This window comes from Sinohyriopsis cumingii, unplaced genomic scaffold, assembly GCF_028554795.1.
Source record: "Sinohyriopsis cumingii isolate HCF-2022 unplaced genomic scaffold, ASM2855479v2 utg000695l, whole genome shotgun sequence".
NCBI classification, from domain to species: Eukaryota; Metazoa; Mollusca; class Bivalvia; order Unionida; family Unionidae; genus Sinohyriopsis; species Sinohyriopsis cumingii.
In genome coordinates this window covers 3,639,548-3,658,454 of record NW_028315924.1, presented here as the reverse complement: position 1 = coordinate 3,658,454, position 18,907 = coordinate 3,639,548, and positions in this window count along the sequence as shown.

The following is an 18,907-nucleotide window of genomic DNA, read 5'->3' as shown; positions in this document are numbered from 1 at the left end:
GGCATTGAGATGAGTGTTCTTGGCGTCTATTCCGTACGTCAAGAGATTTTCCAGGTACGCTCGATAAGGGTAAGTATCCATGCTGCTACTGACTAGTTTCTTATTCAAGTACAAGTCCACTCCGCTAAACAAGGAATGCATGAAATTGTTGACGGGAGCTACTGGCTCAGTGTCTATAGCATTTCCATCCTTATCTTGAACTTTGACTTTCAAGTACAAGTAACTGCTATTCAAATCGATGTAATCTTCGGGCTGTCCTTTGATTTCAAACTCGATGGGAGCGGAATCGGTCAATGAGGAGACGGGATGAAATTCCACCCATTGGGATTCTTGCATGGTCATCATGGTGGGTGGCATGGCAAACAGATCCAGTTTCGTCTTGGAACAGGCGCAAGACTCTCGGTGCATCATTTTTTTTTGTTGCTGTGTCTCAATAATCGAAAACGTCTAAGTCTCGAACGGTTCTTCTTTTCTTGGCCTGTCTAGCTTGAAGTCTGGTGAAAGGGTGTTTTCTTCGTCGTCTCTTTCTGCCTTGTCCTTGCTGAATGCCTGACTCGGTAGCGTGCAGGGCATTTATAGGTGTTTTGCGTCGGCCCAAAAGGTCTTTGCCTGTTTGCAGCAAGACATTTTTGCCTGCCCTCATGAAGGCTTCTTTAGGGTTTTGTTTGTCGATGATGACATTTTGGAGAAATTCTTTGCCTTGCGTCAGTGCCGCATCTTTCAAGGCGTGCAATCCGCGTGTCACCATCGGTTTCAACACTGGGGCCACCGAACGAAAGGCCGATTTTAACATATCTCCCAAACCGTGTCCTCGCTGTCGAGCAACCCCTCGATACACTGGATACATGACTTACGAGTCGTGAGAGAACCGTTTTCGAAAATGGAGTTTCACCGTGACTTTTCCTTTGGTGAATGGAATATTTTGTCCCAAATCTTTTATAGCAATGTTGACCGTGTCCAAATACGACTTGCTGACAGGCAAATAATGAGGATGTACAAATTCTCGGTGGACGTGGTAAGTGTTTCCACCTTCCTGGTCACTGGTTATGGTACTATCCACTTTGAAAGGAATGACACGCAGTAACGGCACAGAGGTGTGTCCCACCACGTTATACTCCACCACATCGGAGTACACGAACATCAAATTCAGTCCTTGGTTCAGTTCTACAGGGAATCGAAAAAACTTGTAAAATTACCGTATTGCTGTTGATCTTCGGTTTAAAATTTGGAGCCATTTTTGTGTCTCCACCTAAAATATAAAACATTTCACGATTAAAACTGATGGACAACGTTTGGGTATCCTGAAATTTCATCAGTAAGCGACGAGCCACTTGATGGTACTCCAAGGTGACACTTTTTTTGACTCTGTTCAGGGCTTTGCCAAAGGCTAACTCGAACCTGGAAGTAATGGTGTCCACCAAATGTTGACCACTAAAATAAAACCCTGCCGTAATTTTCAAGGTGTAGATATTGAAGGGTGAATAGTTGGATGGTCTTGTGTCCCCTGAAAACCCGATGTCATTCATGGCTTCTTGTAATTGTTGGTTCAGGATTTCGACCTCAAAAGTGTTTTGCTTTTCGGTGATGTTTTGGATTTGTGTAGGGTGAATCATTTCTACCAAAGCCACTTTCCAATGGGCTTCGTGATCTAACTGGATGGCTTGAGGTAATTTGGCCGTGTAACAGCACAACGTGTTGTTGGGGAACACCTCCATGGAACTGTCACTGCGTAAGGTCAAGTAAAATTGGTTTTCGTGACTCATAATTCCAGAGTTCTGTGGCTGTCCGAGGGGTTACTGGACGTCAGAGGCCTGTCTCCGCCCAAAATGAGGTTCTGGTTGTGATTGTTGTTGGGGTGGTGACTGGCACTGGCACTGGACACAAGGTTCCCGTGGTTCCCGTTCGAGGAGAATTTCAGGAAGGGATTGGGAAGCAGGTAACCGATGCAACTGCTCAATAAAATGGTCCACAATTGTTTGTCTCCTTGTTGCAAACTCAAATTGGCGATGGCTGCCCCGATGACACAATACACCACGAAGATTTGGCAGAAAAAGACGATTTGCGTTTTAGGCACACGTTCTCCACACCACACCCACAAGGGTTGTTTTTGTAAATCTTGCACAGAAGAACTAGGTGAAGGAGGAGTGGTCGACGTAGCTGCGTCTGCTGTGTGAAAGGGCATGATGGTCACTTCTTTTTATAGTCGATGACTTGCGAAGCGTCGATCCAAGAATCAAAACTGGGTGGATATCCTTTCCAACGTACTTTGACTTCTTTGACACGTCGTTTGCCCACTTTACGGGTTCTGCGTTCGAGAATGCTTTCGATGTCGTACACGTCGTCTTCTTTTTTGGTCACACGTTGTAACTCGGGCAAATAAAACGTTCCTTTGAGCACTTCTCCGTTCATGTCTTCCAATTTATAGACGGCAGGATGACGGCCATGCACTCGTCCAGTGACGCGAAACAATTCGGTCGTCCAGTTAGGTAAGTAACCTTTGTCGAAAGTGCGTTTGGTTTTGCCAATGCGCACCCAATCTCCTACGGTCAACTCTCCACTTTTCTTGGGGACAGCCCTCGTCGGGGACGTACCAAACAGGCGCTCAAACACCAACACTTCGTTGTCGGGAGTCACGTCTTGCGGGGCACGTCCGATGCTTCGATGGTAAGATTGGTTGTACGCTTGCACCAGGTGCGGTAAGATGTCGATGTACTTCAGAGTGTGGTGATGCGTAAAATATTTCCACATGCGTTCTTTCAAAGTGCGTTGAAAACGTTCCACGATGCTGGCTTTGGTTTCGGGATTCTCGGTGGTAAAAAAATGAATGTCACGTTTCTTTAATTCTTTTTGGAAAGCTTGGTTCAGAAATTCGGTGCCTTTGTCCGTTTGCCATCGAAGAGGGTGACGACCGCTTTGTTTCAACACTCGTTGCAGGGCTCGCACTAACTCGCTGCTCGATTTGGAAGTCAAGGGCACGACCCAGGCAAATTTGGAAAAGACGTCGATGACACAAAACAAATATTTGTAGCCACGATTGTAGCTGGCCAAATGAGAGACATCGGCTAAATCGGCTTGCCATTGATGATCGATGCCTTCCACTCGGGTGCGACTTCTGGCAAACTTGCGTCGAATGGGTTTGTGTAAAGTGTAGGTAGCTTGTTCTTGTAACCATCGTTGCACTTGAGGTAAATGGAGACTTTTCAGTCGCGTTTTGGCAGCACGATACAATTTTTGAACTCCTGCGTAACCTGCAGGATGGGAGGGATCGTAGTAAATGCTGGCTAAGACTTTTTCCATTTTTTGTGTTGGTTGGTGTGTTAATAAGACAGCCACTCTTGCAGGATGCTACTCTTTTTCTCTTGGGGTATTTTCTTGGATTGCAATGCTTTGCGTGTGCGACCGGCAATAGGTGTTGAAGAGGAGGATGTCTGAGCGGGGGATATCGGTTCTTGTTTCACTTCTGTCTTCACTTCTGTCTTCACTTTCTTTTTCTCTTGTGATGAAGAAGGGGTGGCCATCATCTTTTTAATCCATCCAATTCTGGAGGTAGGTGGTGTTGTTAACTTGCGTACTTTTTCTGGTGGAGTTTGAAACCTTCTTCTTCTTCTCCTTTTTCTGTCTTGGTCACTGGTAGTGGTGGTACTGGTACTGGTACTGGTACTGGTGATGGTACTGGACTTTTCATCAAGGTCTTAAAATCTTTCAGAGTGGGTAGAGCTGTTTCGTCTAAAGCTTTCTGGTGAAAGAGTTGCAGTCGTTGCAAGAGTTGACTGTACTTTTGCGATTTTTCTGTTTCGGACAAATCTTGGCGATCCATCAAGGACTGCAATTTGTGTTGTCGGCTAACGTGTGTATGTGAGAAAGCTTGCCAGTAGCTTCTCGTGGGTCGGTGGTTCTTCTCGGGGTTTTCCCGGGTTCTTCCTCCACCATTAATACTGGCCGCCATGCATAGCCTATCGTGTGCTGAAATATGGCGTTAAACCCCACAACAACAACAACAACAATTCGTGTTGTAACTGGGACATCTCGCTCAAATGGGGATTGGGAGGTAAATGCGGGGTGCGTTGTTCTTGCCACCGATGGTATTCCATCCATCGTTTGTAAGGCACTAAAGCTAGTTTTCGTCCTTCCATGGGGTTGTCAGGGGTCGATTCTGAAATCTTGGGACTTCCGAGGGCCTTTTTATCTTGCTCCCACCAGTCCTCCCAACATGGTTCCTCTGACTCCTTTCAGTAAGGGGCCTAACAAGAGAGGTAAAATGCCTCCACGTTGGACCAACATCTTCTTTTTTTGACGAATCGGAATTTTCTTTTGAACCATTTGGCGAAGAACGTGACGATGTTTGCTTAAGCATTGTTTCTGGTGTTTGGACAAAGGGATCGTGCCTTTCAAAACGTTCAAACAACATTCGCACACGGTATCGATGACCTCTTTGGAGGCCGATTGAATGAGTTTTTTTCGTAGAGGTGGAGAAGCTTTGGACAGGACAGATAACATGTCCCCATGTTTGATTAAACGTGGTGGTAGTCCTTTTCTTTTCTTTCCTTGGGGTTTTCTGGAAGGTGACATCTTTGAGTCTTCAGGAGCACCCAAAAACACTGATACCCTACTTGGTCACACACCTTTTTTATACTGGAACGCGTCGCCACTGATTGTCTTTACGTCGTATCAATTTGAGGACAGGCATGACACGTCGTGCAGGGTACGTAACGGACTAAATCGAGCCAGTTCTTGCTTGGACAAATCCAGTAAACTTTGTAACATGCCCGATCTTTCTTGGACTTTTATTTTGGGAGAAGGTACTTTCTGAGCAGCAGCCACTGCCACTAAATTGGAGGGTCCTACCACTGGGGAAGTAATTTTTGGGGTCATCAACGGAGAAGTTCTTGGTGCGATCAACGTCTCCAAGTACTCTTCAGTTCTTGGTAAAATCAACGGAGAAGTGGATGAACGTGAGGCTGCCGGAGATGCGGTCACCGCCGTGGCAGGTCGTGGTTTGCGAGTGTAAAGTTGCGTCCTGGCCGAAGTGCCTCTCTTGCGACTAGTTTTCTTCTGTGGACTTTTCTTTTTCTGGGGACTTTTTCTCTGTTTCTTTTTCTGGGGGCTTCTTTTCTTTTTCTGGGTTGGTATCTGGTCAGAGGAGGGTCCCGCCACTGGAGAAGTTCTTCTTGGGGACCTGGTCTTTTTCTTCTTCTTGGGGCTTCGTTGGACTTTTTTCTTGGGGAGACGTTTGTGGGCATTAGGATCCCATCTTAAGAGAGAGCGAATGATGACCCCTCCTAGAGTACCGCTCCCTCCAGGTTTCAAAATGATTTGTTTTTTGGTTAGAGTGTCGATGCGGGGATCGGCCAGTTGGACCAAAGCGACTTTGTTTCGATCGAAAAAGCGTTTGGTTTGATGAGGAATCTGAATGATTCCTTGGAGTAATTGACGTGCCGTCACCGTGAACCATCGTAAGACTTCTTTGAGACTAGCTTCTAAGACACGAGCTCGTATTTGTGGATTTTTTTCTCGACTGATGCCATACAAGGCACGAATCAATTTGACGGGAAGATGCGACTGAAGGGACGTCATGTTGACGCTGTGTGAGACAGACGAAAAGGGTCTGAGGTTTTTATATATTTTTTTTGTGGAGTGAAATTAAGTCGAGGACGGAGACGTGTACAGGACAGGCCCTCCGTCTTGGCACCAGTGGTGAAACAAGTGGGTACGAAATCGCGGGTCGTAGGTTTCAAATCGACGAGTAAATAGGCGTGTGGCGTTTGAGTGGCATCGTCGTACGCCTGAGTCAGCCAAGGCGTTCCTAACTGTTTGGCTAAGACTTGCACTTGCGATTTATCTCGAGGACTTTTAAACAAGACCACGTAATGCGCATTGAGACTGATGGTGCGATGGGCTTTACTTTGTTGAAACAAATTTTGAGTGATGTAAACGACACTGGCATTACGGTGATGCCCTTTGCGCGTGAACCACAGTTTAATTTCTTCTTCGTCTTCTCCTAACATGTCGTCAAAAATGACCAAATGGATTAGACGGGAGTCAGAGACGATGCCGTCGTCTTCTTTAGGAATGCCTTCCACAAACACGATGGAATCGCCTTGACTTTCTCGCAAGAGGCTGTACGCCCATTGCCACTCTTTGTAACACCACACGATCCGTTGAGGTGGCCGATCGATCAAATGATGTTTATGTTCGATCAAACGTTTGACGAATTCGGTTTTGCCTGAACCGCTAGGTCCAGCAATGAGCATGTTAAAGGGATGGCGAAGATACAAAGCCTCCCAACTGGCACGATCTAAGTGTTCGTCGATGACTTCGACAGTAGAGGAAGAGGGAGCAGAGACAGCAGAGGTAGCCATAGTGTGAAAAATGTCACTTGTGACACGAAAACAAACAAGACAAGAGTTTATATACTGTTTTTTTCAGAACACGTTTATTGAATGTTTCAAACATGAATACGAAAGACAAAAATACATAAAAGCCAAAGGCTTAAGTATAAGGATAAAAGGCACATGATAACCATTAACGTGGAATAAACACAAATGTCTGTACAACATGTTTTGGGTAATGTTCTAACCAGTTCTATAGTAGGGGGTAAGGTCACACAAGTGTCCTCCCGAAAGGGTCTTTCAGGTCTGTTCACGACAGTCCCGTCCTGGGTGACGGGTTCTTCTGGCACCGTCACTAACACAGTAACACAGGTTGAAAAATCGCAAGGCTCACAATCGCATTCCACTTCAGAAGCCCCACACTTGAATTGTGCCTGTCTAAACTTGTTTTGTGTTTCTCTGAAAGTATTCATCTTGTTCGCTCGGTCTTGGTAGTCACAATGAACTATCGATCTTGCCTAGGGTTCCTTTTTATATACAGACCAATACCGACGTGTCCATACGGTAAGGTGAAATGATTGGGAAGTCGAACTCGCTTCTGGTACACGATTTGATAGACTTTTTCCAAGGGTCGACTGACGATGTGGTGAGTGGGTAAACGTACAATTTTGTTCGGTTGATAGGTGGTCACTTTAAAGTTTGCATCCTCTCCGGATTGCAAGGCTTCTTTCAATACCCCAAAGTTCACCACACGACTGGTACGATAATTCAGAGTCAATCATTTCACTTTACACGTCGTGTGCAATTCTCCTTGTGGGTCCCGGTATTCGTAGCCGTTATTTTTGGGACCACCACTGACGAAACTTAGAATCTTGTCGTCGGGATGTTCGTCTGTCCAGGCTCCTAAACGGTCTCCTTCGATGTCAGGGTGCTGTTGACTCGGGTGATGGATGTAAATGCAACTGTCCGTGTCAAAGTACAGGACACGTTCCAATAACAGTTCTAAAGCTTCGTACAATTTTAAGCGAGCATGAGCTGTCACGTAAGCCGCAATGATGACATTTCCAAAGGGGTCGTCTTGTACAAAGTCCAGATCTTCTTCGTAATTGACCAAGATCAAATCCTCGCGAACGACGTCCACGTGTTTCATGTATTTGGTTTTGTCGTGAATCATCTGAAAGTAGCGGAAAGGTTCTGTCAAATATTCCGTCTTGGGTAAACACGGTCGTTGTGCCATTTTACCCCACAAGCAATTTAACATCACTTTGGCAAACGACCGCCTGCCTTCATTTCTCTCGATATGGTCTAAAGAGATGCCTTCTTGTTCATAGCATTTCTCTTTGAATGTCTTTTCGTCTTCGGAAGTGTGACACCAGGAAGGATAGCCGCTGGCTTCTTGCTTCAGTTTCAAAAAGGCATCCACGTAGTCTGCGAAAATGCCTTTCTGCGTTGGGTCACCCTTGTGGTATTGTTGTGTCTTGGGAAAGTGGCAAATTTCGTACACTTCTAACAGTTGGTATCCCATGTCCAGAGCTTTGAACAATTCTACGCTGATCCAGGTTCAAGTCAAGGCACGTTCTTACTGGGTGTGCTGACAAGGTTGGTCTTGGTTACACGTTTCGGCACAAGTACGGCACAATGGAAACATCAGTTTGCCTTGACAATGGTGAGGTAAGACGGGATGGTATAGGTTCGTGGGAGGCAAAACTTTACACTTGATCAAGCCTTCGTATTGTCGAATGTTTTTCAGGTCGATGTGTTCCGTGAACAATTGTGTGTGCCCTGCAGGAAAGGGACAATATTTGCACACGTAAGGATACAACGAACACACGTCCAAGTATTTGATTTCTTCTCCTTTCTCTTCGTCGGCTTGGTACAGCAAACAGGTGGCATTGGTCCATCCTCCGTACAAACTATCCCTCGGGTTTAGGGGGTCCATCAGCTTGTAACTTTCCACGGTACGTTTAAACTCGGGATCGGTTTTCATACGGTGATCGTACTCGTGTTCCCACATTTCCACCACTTGGTATCCTTGCTGTTCTAACTTTAGGCGTCGCTGACAAGTGTCCTGGTACAAGTCTTCCATGGTTCGTTGTAAAAACTGATTTTTAGTGCTACGATCAGGGTAACAGACGGGACATCCGTGAAATAAGCAACCGTTAAACTCGTACACGATCTTGGGGTTTTCTAAGTCCCAGCCATCGACCGAATACGTTCCGATGGTCTTTTCGCCTCCTCCGTTGCGGGCATGCTGAATCCATTTGTCTTCCTTGTCGCACAAGTAATGTAACCAACGTAGGGCTTTGACCGAGTATTGACGCTTGACATAGTGGGTCGTTTGAGGACTGATGACAGCCACGGTGTTTTCAGGCATGAATCGTTGTCGATACACTAAGGAACACGCTTTGGCAATGGTGCAAGCTTCTTTCAAAGGATCGACCCCTCCGTGTTCCATGAACAGTTCTCGAAATTTTCCACAGCAACGCCGTAAAATGTCCACGTCGGAACTACAATACTTTAGCATTTCTTCCTGACAGTCGAAAGGGTCGGAGGCGTGAGTCTGGTACCAAGCGTAGAAAGCTTCTCGTTGTTCGGTACGCATGTTGTCGGGTCGTAATAGTGAGCCTCAGGCAAATGGGGTAGAACGGCGTGTTGATTGGCTTCCGTATTGAAAAAGTGTGGAAAGTACCCTTTAACCATTTCTGTCATTCCAAACGTTTTAGGCATTCGACTCAAAGGCATGGCCAAATAGCTCATCGAATCTTTAAGCTGCGCTTGTCCCACTTGCATGAAAATGATTTTGGCTCCGTTCAAAGTGACTTTAGAACGTTCGGTGCCTTGTTCCGTATAGTATCTGAGAAGAAACTGTCCATCGTATCCGGAGAAATTGTGAGCCATCACTGTGGCATGACGATGACAATCTCCGTAACGTTCGATTTCCTCTTGGCTCCACGTCTTGTCGATGGGATCTAAGACCCATTGGGCAAAATCGGCTAACGTGTTCGGTCCTCGAAAGATTTTTTCACGCCCTCCGGGAATCTTGCTGCAGTGAGGGCAATGACTGAAGATAGGTTCTTGAATGCACTTCTCGCACGCTCGATGAGCCACGCAGAAATTAGGAATGTGAATGCCAGTCTCTTGCATGCATTCGAAATCGAAAAAGATGAGATTGCCTTTCTTCTTGTGACCGTCCTCTTTCTCTGGTGGGGGTTGGTATTTTTGCACGTAGCATTCGTGTTTCAAGTCCACGATGTGGTGACAAATGTGACATTTTTTCTTTCCTGAACATACGTGTGCCTTGGCATTATTGGTACGTAGGCCTTGTCGACACGTAGGGCACAGTCTCAGCAGTTGACAAGCACATTTCTGCTGTGAACCTTGCGTCTTCAGATGTTGTTGGTAACAGGCAGGGCTGAAAAACGTGCGCAGACAAGCAGGACAATGTACTCTTTCTTGTCCTTCGCTCAGACAGGGTGGAGAGGCCAAACATCCTGGGCATTTCCATCCGCAATGTTTGTGTTGCTCTCGATTGTTATAGCCATAGTCACATTTCTCACAGTAATAACTGTATCCCAGGAATCCAGTGATACTGGTAATGGTATCGAAATGGTCATCGTGATAATAGACATGAATGTATTTTCCGTCCTTAAAGTCTTTCCCTCGAAACAACAGAGGCCCACGCACTTCTTGAGGGTGCACTTTCAAGGTGTAGCGTGGAGCTAGGACATCTTGCAATTTTTGCATTTCAGGAATGCCACAGGGTGTGTCTTTGGACAGGCCAACTTGTTTCAACAGGAGTTCTGCTTCGTTTTGTTGTTTGGCTCGGTCCGATTGTTGAATAGTTTTCCAGGTTCTTTTCCATTCTGCCGTGTCGTTCTTGTTGGCATAGGTTCGTCCCACCACGATGGCTCGGGCTAAGCACATCTGGTCTTGAGGGTTGTTAATTTGGACGAGACTCTTTTTGGTGTTGCGAAGGTCGTTCACCAATAACACCTGATTGCTTTGTCCGGTCCCTTGAGGAGGAGAGACGTGGGCCATTTTCAGTGTGGCTTTACCATCGGTGATGTCAAACTGGTCATTAGATTGTTGTACGTGTTGAATCTTGTCCATGACTTTGGAAGGGGTTAGTTCTGCGGGTCTGCTAAACTCGATCCAAACAGGGGATTTCAAGCTGTCGTGATCTATGGATAGTGTCAAGCGATCGTCTTCTTTGGGTTGACATTGTCGCTTGAGTGCGGTGAGCAAAGAATCCCACATCTCGGTGATAAACCCTTCTGCTTTCTCCAATGGTACGTCGGACTTGAAATCTTTAAACTTCACTGTGTAGGTGTAAGCCGTGGTTCTAAATTTTCTAGAGAAGCGCTTTTCCGTCTCTCGAGTGGAATAGTACTTTTCAGGGTTAACTAAGGGTGGTGAACTTTGTTTAGAGGGTTCGGATTCTGGTTCACTCATGTCCTCTTCAAAATCACTGGCATGAATTTGTGCCAAGACTTCAGCTCTGGTACGAGGCGATAGATCACGTTTCTGCCTCTTACTTTCTTCTTCTTCTTTCTTCTCGAATGAATAGGATCGTTTCATCTTGAGTGCAAAACGTCAAATGACTCAAGTTTAAACACCATAGACTAATTTATAGTCATGACAAACCAGCGTATATAAAAAGGGTGTGTGTCTTGTCCTTTCACTATTCATTTCACTCTCAAACCGAGCACAACGATGGAAGAGACTACCCAGATGGAACGTTTCATCAGAGCTTTGCGAGGGGTCATTAGAAAATTCTCTTCAGACCAGCCGACGGACTACTCTCCTTCCTTTCGAGATAAAAGTCAAGATACTTGCTATATCTGTCAGAAGAAAGGGCATTGGTCTTCAGAGTGTCCAGACCCTCAAAAAAGAACAAAAACAGGGGCTAGAAAAGACAAAAGTCAAGATACCTGTTATTTTTGTCAAGAAAAAGGACATTGGTCTCCAGATTGCCCAAAAAAGAAACAAGAGGAGTCGGAAGAAAAGAGGGATTCTTCAGAAGAAGAGAGAGATTCTTCAGAGGAAGAAAGCAGCCAGGTGAAGAAAACGAAACAGGAGAAGAAAAGAAGAAGGGAGGAAAGTGAGGAGGAAGAGGAGGAAAAGACTGTGACGGTAAAGAAATTGAAAAAAAAAAGAGAGAGTAAAAAAAAACAGAAACAGAAGAAGTGAATGTAATTTATAAAGTGTTCTGTTGTGAATTGTGAATTGGATTGTAACTATGGAGAAAAGAATACATTAATTATATAAGGTAAGTGTCTTTGAGTTTTGATTTTAAAATAAGAAGCTACACTCACGCACTCATACACAGACATGTACTATAAAGGTAAAATGGTTTTTTTTTTTTGTTGTTGATTTTTGAGTTATTGGCAAATTGAAAGGCTATCTCTTTTCGAGAGAAGTGGGTGGCCCTGAAAAGGGCCTTTTTTGGTGTAGGGGTGAGTTTAAGCAATCAACTTTAACTGCCTTAAGCCTTTGCCACGGCCGAGGCCTACTTCTGATGATGATGATGATTGGGTTGAAATCACTAAGGGTGGTACGATAGGCTTAGTCACAGGGTTGGCGTGTTTAGCTCGGGAAGGTCGTATTCTCTTCGGTCGTGATAAAGAAGTCTGATACATTTGTTTCAGACTTCTTAACTCAGCTAAAATGTCCAACAGTACCGTAGCCGTTTGATTTTCACCCTCTTGTTTCTTTGCTGCTACTTCTTCTTGTTGTTTTTTTCTTACCTCTTCTTGTTGCTGTTGCTGTTGCTGTAGGAGAAAAGCTTGTTCCGCTTCCTTTTGTCGTTGCATAAATTTCTCCAATTCTTCTTTCTGTCTCTGTCTAAAATTCTCCACTTGCGGTAATGAAGAATGAGACGAAGGTTCCGGAACAAATTCTTGCGAGGTAAGAAAATCCACAAAATCCCAATGTACCTCTTCTGAAAGTAAGTCCGGGTTCCCTTGGGCGGTCTCCCCTGCTGGTGCACCCCAATGGATCGTTTTCTGAGTTTCCGTCATGTTGAATCACTGTCGCATAGATTCACAGCACACAGGCGCTAGCGAATCTATATAGACCACATGACGTCACAGACTGCTCTCTTCGGATTGGATGCGGACTGACTGAATTTTGTAACGCGTGTTCGGATTGGTGAATGAACTCAATCCGTTTCAATCCTTCCTCTACCTATAAATAAGCGCAGTTCACTGCATTGATTCACCTGTTCTCGTCGCCTCACGATGTGGGCCACAGTTGAATCATCCACCCTTGTGTCTTCCATGATGTTTAGGACGGACATGCTCATGTATGTCCGGTCCAAGTGGACTGTTGTTGATAGGACAGATACTAGTCTATGGATGAGAAGAGTTTACATAGAAAGACAAGGATGCCTCAAGAGGGTACTTGTGTATGGACCTGCAGTTAGAAGGAGTTTAAGAAGAAGAAGATGTGACAGATGCCGTCTATGTTAATATTAATATTAACATAAACTCAAAGGCGATTTTCAGGGCCAGCCATATTTCTCGAAAAGAAAATGACTTTTCAATTGCCTACCCCTTTATAAAATTTTTTTAAAAAAAAAATCCCATGTTCAATTCCCCTTGTCCCTAAAGTAGTTTTTTTTTCTAACATGTTCAATTCCCCTTTGTCCCTAGACAAACCCACACTTTATTCCCATGTTCAATTCCCCTTGTCCCTAGACAGACCCAAACTCTATTCCCCATGTTCAATTGCCTTTGTCCCTAGAATCGATATTTTTTTTTCCATTGTTCGAATGCCTTTGACGCTAATCTCAATATTTCCTTTTTTTCCTTTCTCCAATGTTAAATTCCATTGACGCTAATCTTACCCAGGGTTTTTTGCCCATGTTAAATTTCCATTGTCGCTAATCTCGCCCAGGGTGGTTAATGTTAAATTTCCATTGACGCTAATCTCGCCCAGGGGGTGTTTTTAATGCTAATTCCCATTGACGCTAATCTCACCCCTTTCACTACTACTGATGAATAGTGAATTTCATTAACGCAACTGAATCTGTGAAGAGCTTGCTTAGTTGCTTCTGTTGAGCCGATTTCATACGAGAATACGAATAGCGTTTTAAACGACTCATCAATGATACTAACGTCAGCTTCTAGTGTATGGTTAAAGATAAACGCTTTGTCGTCATTAAACGCGTTGTTGGTGTCGGCAAAATCTTTTTGTTTTTGTTCTAGATCAGTATCAGCGTGATAGTATTTTACACAATAATTGTACGACTGGAGAATTTTACTCAGCCCCTCAACGGAATATTCTGTATTGGTTTTATTATGTGCAAATACAACTACTTTTTTTGTTTTTATTTTTTCCAACAACAACATTAGATTGTCTTTGTGCGAATTTTCCAGGATGAATTTCTTATTATGATCAGGTTTATAATTGTTCTTGACAAATCTCATGTTGGGTAGTAATAGTTTAAAGATTCTCTTGTCGTCGTCGTTAGCGTCCGCGTCAAGAACGATAACACGACCTGGTGTGTTTATTAACGTTAACAGACTCGAATAGTATTTTTTATATTTATTAATATTGCTGAAAATCTGTCTTCGGACGCCATGCCACTCATCAATAATTAACACGTCCACTTTGCCTGATACACGATGCAATGATTCAGCTTGAACTATAACTCGTCTGGCACCGTTGATAATAATTTCACCGGTGATATCTTGATATGATTCGAGATTATAATCTGATTTAATTTTTGTTGTCAGTGTTTTCCTGTAACTGATATAAATAACCGATTGATTTTCTTTTACCGACCTCCAGGCTGCTTCAGTTTTTCCCATTCCACAGGCTGATCCATCAATGTAATCAGCGGGAAATATTTCACAGCCAGGACCGGATTCATGTACTGGTCTACTTGTATAAGTGTAATCTGGTGTTATTGATGTAGCATAATCTTTTGCAGGATTATAATTACGTTTTAGTAAATATTTGATATAATCAAGATATCGGAGTTGCTGAGGTAATTTATCAACGATATCAGTTAATTTCTGATTATTAATCGATTTCCCGGACAAAATATCATCGATTTCGCTTGTGATCGATTTATCTCCGCGGTCGATGATTATTTTTTTACCTTTCATCGAACTGGGACAAATAACAACATAACGATAAAGACTCGCAAGAACAATACACTTGTTACATTTTGACTCAACATTGCCGTGAATAGTTACACCGTGATGTCGTTGGCAGATATTGCACCAGTGACCGGGTCGACGTCGCACATTATAATAGTTACTTGTGCATGAAACTATTCCCAACAAATTATCTGGTTCGCCCGTTAACGCCGTTGATATCTGAGCAAAATCTTCTTCGTTGATGTTAGCGTCAGAATACTCACTGGAGTATTCATACTTGACGTATTTAACCTCACGTGGTTGAATATTAGCAGGGCAGACTAATAAATCAGCCGCAGAAACATTTTTGTGTGATACGCAAACTTTATTCACAGTTGGTTTATTTTTGTTGTACGATTTTGTATTAGCTAACTTTATTCCGTGTAGTCCAGCAATATGGTCTAATTTCCAGTTAGGGTTATCTTGATGTGATAAAATCTCGTTGTTGTTGCAACGATATCGGAGTTGATTTACATAATACGTGATAACCGTGTGTTGTTGTAAATAAATAAATTTTATCACGGTCACAATCAAATAATTTAGCAAAATAATCACTTATTTCCTCGTGAGTAATTATTTCGTTTGATTCGATCAGTGTACCTAATTTATCAAATTTATTTTCGTGTTCACGTTGAAGTTTATAAAACGAATCAATATCAAAGATCGGATACCGCAACCTGAATTCGGGTATTATTTCATTTACCGATGACAGACCGATTAGTTTATCAGCAACACGCATAAAGTCATCATCAGACGCGAAAACGTAAAATCTATCAAAATTTTGAATAATAATGCCAGGTAAATAACAATCGCTGTGAGAATCACTTCGAAGTGCTCGAATTGCTTCTTCTTTCGATGTTGTTGAAACAGATTTATCTAAGTCGTTATTGAGAAAATATTGTAGTAATCACACAACATGGAATAATTAGCCGAAGCAAGAACTTGAATATCTTCTTCGGTGTTATTCTCGAACAAGTTTTCCAAAATATATTCTGGATCATTCTCGAGGCAAATATAATTATTTTTCTCAATTAAATACTTGCCTGTAATATATATATATATATATATATATATATATATATATATATATATATATATCCTCCGTCGTTATTTTTTTTTCGCTCATTATATATCTTAGAACTAAGATATATCTCTAATTAAAAAAATTTGAATATAATTTAAAGACATATAAATATATAATCATGAACAAGTGCTCATGGTTGATTATGAGCGCGACAGAAAAATGTGGACGAAGTTGCAGAGGTGATTATTGTTGGTTTCATAATAAGTTCATTCGGAAAGGTTATTATGGTCCTCGTCCTTGTAGAGTTTGTCAGAAAGGTGTTCGAGGCCAAATAGATCTCTGCAGAGATTGCGGCGAAAATAATTATCGGGCAATTTGTTCTTATTACACGACAAGGGATCCTGGTTATCTTCGCCTGCAAGAAGCACCAACCATGGATGAATATATCGAGAAAAATACAAAAATCACGTGATTGATTTTACATGTAATATGACATGGTTGAAGTCCCAGTTTCTTAATAATAATTATATTTTATGGGAGTTCAACCATGACCCATGATATGTTTGTTGATTTTATTTTTTTGTCCGGCCCGATTATCTTGCCAGCAACAATTATTTTTGTTCGGGCGCCATTTCAGCCAGGAGCCATTTCACAAATTATTTTTGTCCGCGTCAACAATTATTTTTGTTCGGGCCGCCATTTCACAAATTATTTTTCCGGGGCCGCTAATCCTGCCAGAATATTTTCGCGAGGGTGGCTGATTCAAGGAACAACAGATAAATGCAACAAAAGGTGCCATGGAGAATATTGCAGGAGACATACTTATATTTTATCAAAAAAATCCTCATGCTGGTTCACGACATTGTGTTGGATGTAACAACGGCGTTAGAGGATTATATCAGATTTGCAAAAATTGCGGTGGAGATCGATATAGAATTCTGATGGCGTATTACAGAAAAAAAAAAAAAACACAAGTAGAAAAACCACCAACAGAAATGGAATATTATTTAAAATTTAAAAATCCTCAAGATTACTCTGATAATTTCCATGAAGATTCCCAGGATCATTTAGAATAACATATTAGCAGAGAGGGTGGGACCGCATCCTTTGTTTGGGTCAAACAATGATGCGGTAATGGTAGTTACCTCTATGAAGGGTCACTATCTATTTTTTTTTTGTCTAAAAAACGTACGTGACCGATTAAGTGGTCTGTTCACCCTCTCTGGTGCTATATTTACATGACTAAAACATGGTTTGTACTTGATCACCATGTTGATATTTCGGTCAAATTTAATGGTAAAGGACAATGGAACTCCAGTATTATCTCACTCATCTGAACATTTATCTTTAGATGCGATGAAGAATGAAAAAATGCATGTAATTGCTGTATGCAAAAGGCCGAACTCGAGATGGCGATTTGTTGTGTAACACAAATCACAGGCTTCCTCAAAAGATTAAAAGTTTATGATATCCTCTTAGAGGCAATTAAGTTTAAAATTAGACCCGTAAATCACGTGTCTTATAGGATTATGGGTTAGTATGGTGTTTGAGGAACAAGATAAAGTTTAGATATGAAATATTTTAAAATGCCAAATTCTTTACTTTGACAACAACCCCAAAATCTAGCACTCCGGACGTTTGCACAATGGTCCCTGTACTTTTTACCTTCGTGAAACGCCACACGCAGTGATATCAGTTTCTAAATATAGCCAGCTGCCCGTTTTCGGACAAGGCGAATCTGCGCATGGCGATCAGTGATATTTTCCGTGTTATACTGTTCTCATTGAAAACCATTTACCAGGTGCTACATTTGTTCATATGAATATATATGTGCATTCCAGTATTTAGTTACAGTGGTGCTTAAGCCTGCAGACTGTATACATCTTATTATCAAATTTGATGAATCTTTCTAACCACGTGACAAGGTCATCATTAGTGTATGCATATTACGCATAGTCCTGCACATCCTGATGCATGTCAAGGACTTAAGTTTCAGTATATCATTCCTTTATTCCTTCCTTGTTTCCTCCGCATATGATATTAGTGATCAAACACACAATTTAATAACATTCAATTCAGATCCACTGCAAATTATTTTTTTATAAGTATGCCTGATAATTGACTTTGCAATTTACAAAAACGACAACAAAAAAAAAAAAACCACATAAGGCAAAGTAAGAGATGCGATGAAGTAAAACATGATATATTTTTTCATTACCTCAACTTAATTGTTTTTTTCCATATAATATAACAGGACGTTTTGACTATGAATCAGAACAAGATCGCTTTTATCAGGTCATTTGGGTTGCCGAATTTGAAAAAAGAAAATCCTTCACCATGGAAAATTAAATGGTCGCTATTTTATTGAAAGCCACACTTAAGACTACACACGTATGATTAACCAATCTATCTATCTATCTATCTATAAACATACCCATCCATCCATCTACCTACCTATCCATCCATCCATTCATCCATCCATCTATCTATCTATCTATCTATCTATCTATCTATCTATCTATCTATGATGTCAGGTTCAAATTGCAGCATGATGAAATTCACTCCTGAGTAAGATTCATATTTTAAAAAGCTGGCGCATGGTTTTCACTGCTATCATAATGTGCGTGTACACCCGGATCATAATGTGGGTGTACACAATGTTGATATTTAGGTCAAAACTTCCTGGTAAATGACACAGGTAAATCTAAGATTATCTCACTCAGCTGAATACGTGCCGTTTGTTTTATTTTGTATATTTTGTTGCAGTTTTTTTTGTCTCCGACAAGGAAGAAAATACATTTAGTGGCTGTATTCCAAGGGCCGAACTCGAGATGGTGATTTGTGGTGTACAATGAATCTGAGGCTTTCTCAAAAGATACTTTTTTAATGAAATCCTCTTTGAAGCAATAAAGTTTGAAATTTGACCCATAAATGACTTTTCTGTATATTCAGTATAGGTTATTATGGTATTTGAAGTATATGACGAAGTTTAGAAATAAGCAATATTAAAACACCAACTTATTGATTTTGATAACTACACCCAAATCTACATGGCTCTGTTTGCACTGGTTCAAACCAGCAACAACTGGGCAGTTTCTATATGAATAAAGACATACTTTAGAATCAATTACTCCCGCTTATCTTACAAGTTTTGTCAGGAAATCATTATTACAGGAAAATAAACTACTCATATGATTGAACAAAGACATACTTAGAATGCACTCCTCCCTCTTATCTTACAAGTTTTGTCAGCAAAGCTTTATTACAGGAAAATAAACTACTTAAGTCATTGTTGAGCTGTTAATATGCCAGTCACGCAAACCACGCGACACGGTCATGATTGGTGTATAATCCTGCACATCCTGATGCCTGTCGAGCCATTAAACCTCATTTCTTCATTCTTTCAT